The sequence below is a fragment of the Misgurnus anguillicaudatus genome, chromosome 6, assembly GCF_027580225.2.
Source record: "Misgurnus anguillicaudatus chromosome 6, ASM2758022v2, whole genome shotgun sequence".
NCBI lineage: Eukaryota > Metazoa > Chordata > Actinopteri > Cypriniformes > Cobitidae > Misgurnus > Misgurnus anguillicaudatus.
This window is the reverse complement of record NC_073342.2, coordinates 6,770,752-6,776,751: the sequence shown is the minus strand read 5'-3', so window position 1 is coordinate 6,776,751 and position 6,000 is coordinate 6,770,752.

The following is a 6,000-nucleotide window of genomic DNA, read 5'->3' as shown; positions in this document are numbered from 1 at the left end:
AAAAAACGTGCAGACATAAGAATAATAATAACTAGATAGGTACATTTCCCTGAAGAAAATGTGAGTGGTGCTTGCCGTGGCAAATTTTTGGGGACAGTATATGATCATAATTCCAATCACGAGTAAAACGATCCAAACCCCGTCTCTATACGATGTTCTGAAGCGGAGATACAAGGCTTTGTTTATTTGGTTGCTAGGGTACTGTATTTGGTTGCTAGGGAAAAATTTGACTTCCAATAGTGATTACACTCCGGGTCACGAGTCAAACGGTCCAAACCCCATGTCTCTACAATGTTCTGATACAGAGATATAAGGCTTTGTTTACTCTGTTGCTAGGGTACTGTATTTGGTTGCTAGGGAAAAAAATTGCATCCCATAGTGATTACACTCTGAGTCACGAATCAAACGGTCCAACCCCCGTGTCTCTACGATGTTCTGATGCGGAGATATAAGGCTTTGTTTACTCTGTTGCTAGGGTACTGTATTTGGTTGCTAGGGAAAAAAATTGGCATCCCATAATGATTACACTCTGAGTCACGAGTCAAACGGTCCAACCCCCATGTCTCTACGATGTTCTGATGCGGAGATATAAGACTTTGTTTACTCTGTTGCTAGGGTACGCTATTTGGTTGCTAGGGAAGAAATTGGCATCCCATAATGATTACACTTTGAGTCACGAGTCAAACGGTCCAACCCCCGTGTCTCTACGATGTTCTGATGCGGAGATATAAGGCTTTGTTTACTCTGTTGCTAGGGTACTGTATTTGGTTGCTAGGGAAATAATTGGCATCCCATAATGATTACACTCTGAGTCACGAGTCAAACGGTCCAACCCCCGTGTCTCTACGATGTTCTGATGTGGAGATATAAGGCTTTGTTTATTCGGTTGCTAGGGTACTGTATTTGGTTGCTTGGGAAAAATTTGACATCCCATAGTGATTACACGCCGAGTCACGAGTCAAACAGTCCAACCCCCGTGTCTCTACGATGTTCTGATGCGGAGATATAAGGCTTTGTTTACTCTGTTGCTAGGGTACTGTATTTGGTTGCTAGGGAAAAAAATGGCATCCACTAGTGATTACCCGCCGAGTCACAAGTCAAATGGTCCAACCCCCGTGTCTCTACAATGTTCTGATGCGGAGATATAAGGCTTGGTTTACTCTGTTGCTAGGGTACTGTATTTGGTTGCTAGGGAAAAAAATGGCATCCACTAGTGATTACCCTCCGAGTCACAAGTCAAACGGTCCAACCCCCGTGTCTCTACGATGTTCTGATGCGGAGATATAAGGCTTAGTTTATTCGGTTGCTAGGGTGCTCAAATTTGGTTGCTAGGGGCGTGGCTTGGGAGTGGCCAATTATGTGCCCAATTGTTACACCCCTAGTCACAAGTAAAACGGTCCAACCCCCGTGTCTCTACGATGTTCTGATGCCGAGATATAACTGTTTGAATTTTATGTTGCTAGGGTGCTCAAAAGTGGTTGCTAGAAGCGTGGCTTAGAAAGTCTTTAAGGATCCTGAGAGACTGATTGGATGCCTGAGTAAAATGAGCCCACCCCCATGTCTCTATGACACTGTGGTGCAAAGATATCCATCTGGGCATTTTATAATGGCAGTCTATGGGAGATGTTGCTAGGGTACCCAAAATTGTTGCTAGGGGCGTGGCTTAATAGATCTGAGATGATCCTGAGGGACTGATTGGATGCCCGAGTAAAATGAGCCCACCCCCTTGTCCCTACGAAGCTGCAATGCGAAGATATCCCATCAGGAAAATTTGTATTCCCTTATATGGGCGTGTTCCTTGCCCCATTGACTGTTCATTAGGGCACTTTTGGGAGCCTCTTACACCCCAGGGGTACAGCTTACACCCCAATGTGATGTATGTTCTTACAGAGCCTACCACCCTCTGTAAATGCTGTAACCCACATGTTTCTACAAAATCCACGAGCGGAGCTATGACCCGTCAAAGTTGGGCCCAATGTTAAGTCAATGGGATTTTTCGGGTGGTTTTACGCCCCCCTTTCGGAAATCCTGCACCCGATCCCTTATAAAAGTCATAGCACACCTCTCCTCAATAATCCGGTCGATTTGAGCCCTCTTTCATGGCTCTACGACAAAGCGTGCGGGACGAGTTACGCGCCGAAAAAGTGTCCGGATGTAAGAATAAAATATAACTAGATAGGTACATTTCCTGAAGAAAATGTGAGTGGTGCTTGCCGTGGCAAAATTCTGGGGAACATATATGATTATACTCCAAGCCAAAAGTAAAACGATCCAACTCCCGTGTCTCTACGATGTTCTGATGCGGAGATATAAGGCTTTGTTTATTTGGTTGCTAGGGTACTGTATTTGGTTGCTAGGGAAAAATTTGGCATCCCATAATGATTACACTCCGAGTCACGAGTCAAACGGTCCAACCCCTGTGTTTCTACGATGTTCTGATACGGAGATATAAGGCTTTGTTTACTCTGTTGCTAGGGTACTGTATTTGGTTGCTAGGGAAAAAATTGGCATCCCATAATGATTACACTCTGAGTCACAAGTCAAACGGTCCAACCCCTGTGTTTCTACGATGTTCTGATGCGGAGATATAAGGCTTTGTTTACTCTGTTGCTAGGGTACTGTATTTGGTTGCTAGGGAAAAATTTGGCATCCCATAATGATTACACTCCGAGTCACGAGTCAAACGGTCCAACCCCCGTGTCTCTACGATGTTCTGATGCCGAGATATAAGACTTTGTTTACTCTGTTGCTAGGGTACTGTATTTGGTTGCTAGGGAAAAATTTGGCATCCCATAATGATTACACTCCGAGTCACGAGTCAAACGGTCCAACCCCCGTGTCTCTACGATGTTCTGATGCCGAGATATAAGACTTTGTTTACTCTGTTGCTAGGGTACTGTATTTGGTTGCTAGGGAAAAAATTGGCATCCCATAATGATTACATTCTGAGTCACGAGTCAAACGGTCCAACCCCCGTGTCTCTACGATTTTCTGATGCCGAGATATAAGGCTTTGTTTACTCTGTTGCTAGGGTACTGTATTTGGTTGCTAGGGAAAAAATTGGCATCCCATAGTGATTACACTCCGAGTCACGAGTCAAACGGTCCAACCCCCGTGTCTCTACAATGTTCTGATGCCGAGATATAAGACTTTGTTTACTCTGTTGCTAGGGTACTGTATTTGGTTGCTAGGGAAAAAAATGGCATCCCATAATGATTACACGCCGAGTTACGAGTCAAACGGTCCAACCCCCATTTTTCTACGATGTTCTGATGCTGAGATATAAGCCTTTGTTTACTCTGTTGCTAGGGTACTGTATTTGGTTGCTAGGGAAAAAATTGGCATCCCATAATGATTACACTCTGAGTAACGAGTCTAACGGTCCAACCCCCGTGTCTCTACGATGTTCTGATGCGGAGATATAAGGCTTTGTTTACTCTGTTGCTAGGGTACTGTATTTGGTTGCTAGGGAAAAAAATGGCATCCCATAATGATTACACTCCGAGTCACGAGTCAAACGGTCCAACCCCCGTGTCTCTACGATGTTCGGATGCCGAGATATAACAGTTTGAATTTTATGTTGCTAGGGTGCTCAAAAGTGGTTGCTAGGGGCGTGGCTTAATACCTATGTAAGTATCCTGAGAGACTAATTGGATGCCTAAGTAAAATGAGTCCACCCCCATGTCTCTATGACACTGTGGTGCAAAGATATCCATCTGGGCATTTTATAATGGCAGTCTATGGGAGATGTTGCTAGGGTGCCCAAAATTGTTGCTAGGGGCGTGGCTTAATAGCTCTGGGATGATCCTGAGAGAATGATTGGATGCCCGAGTGAAATGAGCCCACCCACTTATCTTTATGACACTGTAAAGCAAAGATATCCCATCCGGAACTGTTTTATTCCCTTATATGGGCATGTTTCCTGCCCTATTATAAGTCAATGGGAATTTTTGGGTGCCTCTTACACCCCAGGGGTACAACTTACACCCCAATGTCATGTATGTTCTTACATAGCCTACCACCCTCTTGAAATTTAGTGACCCACATGTTTCTACGAAATCCTCGAGCGGAGCTATGACCCATCAAAATTTTTGCAATGTTAAGTCTATGGGATTTTGCCCCATTGACTTTTCATTGGGGCACTTTTGGGCACCTCTTACACCCCAGGGGTACAAGTTACACCCCAATGTGATGTATGTTCTTACAGAGTCTACCACCCTCTTCAAATGTTGTAACCCACATGTTTCTACAAAATCCTCGAGCGGAGCTATGACCCGTCAAAATTGGGCGCAATGTTAAGTCAATGGGATTTTTCGGGTGGTTTTTCGCCCCCCTTTCGGAAATCCTGCACCCGATCTCTTATAAAAGTCATAGCACACCTCTCCTCAATAAACCGGTCGATTTAAGCCCTATTTCATGGGTCTATGACAAAGCGTGCGGGACGAGTTACGCGCCGAAAAAAGTGTCCAGAAAAAGAAGAATAACTAGATAGGTACATTTCCTGAAGAAAATGTGAGTGGTGCTTGCCGTGGCAAAATTCTGGGGAACATATATGATTATACTCCAAGCCAAAAGTAAAACGATCCAACTCCCGTGTCTCTACGATGTTCTGATGCGGAGATATAAGGCTTTGTTTATTTGGTTGCTAGGGTACTGTATTTGGTTGCTAGGGAAAAATTTGGCATCCCATAATGATTACACTCCGAGTCACGAGTCAAACGGTCCAACCCCTGTGTTTCTACGATGTTCTGATACGGAGATATAAGGCTTTGTTTACTCTGTTGCTAGGGTACTGTATTTGGTTGCTAGGGAAAAAATTGGCATCCCATAATGATTACACTCTGAGTCACAAGTCAAACGGTCCAACCCCTGTGTTTCTACGATGTTCTGATGCGGAGATATAAGGCTTTGTTTACTCTGTTGCTAGGGTACTGTATTTGGTTGCTAGGGAAAAATTTGGCATCCCATAATGATTACACTCCGAGTCACGAGTCAAACGGTCCAACCCCCGTGTCTCTACGATGTTCTGATGCCGAGATATAAGACTTTGTTTACTCTGTTGCTAGGGTACTGTATTTGGTTGCTAGGGAAAAATTTGGCATCCCATAATGATTACACTCCGAGTCACGAGTCAAACGGTCCAACCCCCGTGTCTCTACGATGTTCTGATGCCGAGATATAAGACTTTGTTTACTCTGTTGCTAGGGTACTGTATTTGGTTGCTAGGGAAAAAATTGGCATCCCATAATGATTACACTCTGAGTCACGAGTCAAACGGTCCAACCCCCGTGTCTCTACGATTTTCTGATGCCGAGATATAAGGCTTTGTTTACTCTGTTGCTAGGGTACTGTATTTGGTTGCTAGGGAAAAAATTGGCATCCCATAGTGATTACACTCCGAGTCACGAGTCAAACGGTCCAACCCCCGTGTCTCTACAATGTTCTGATGCCGAGATATAAGACTTTGTTTACTCTGTTGCTAGGGTACTGTATTTGGTTGCTAGGGAAAAAAATGGCATCCCATAATGATTACACGCCGAGTTACGAGTCAAACGGTCCAACCCCCATTTTTCTACGATGTTCTGATGCTGAGATATAAGCCTTTGTTTACTCTGTTGCTAGGGTACTGTATTTGGTTGCTAGGGAAAAAATTGGCATCCCATAATGATTACACTCTGAGTAACGAGTCTAACGGTCCAACCCCCGTGTCTCTACGATGTTCTGATGCGGAGATATAAGGCTTTGTTTACTCTGTTGCTAGGGTACTGTATTTGGTTGCTAGGGAAAAAAATGGCATCCCATAATGATTACACTCTGAGTCACGAGTCAAACGGTCCAACCCCCGTGTCTCTACGATGTTCGGATGCCGAGATATAACTGTTTGAATTTTATGTTGCTAGGGTGCTCAAAAGTGGTTGCTAGGGGCGTGGCTTAATACCTATGTAAGTATCCTGAGAGACTGATTGGATGCCTGAGTAAAATGAGTCCACCCCCATGTCT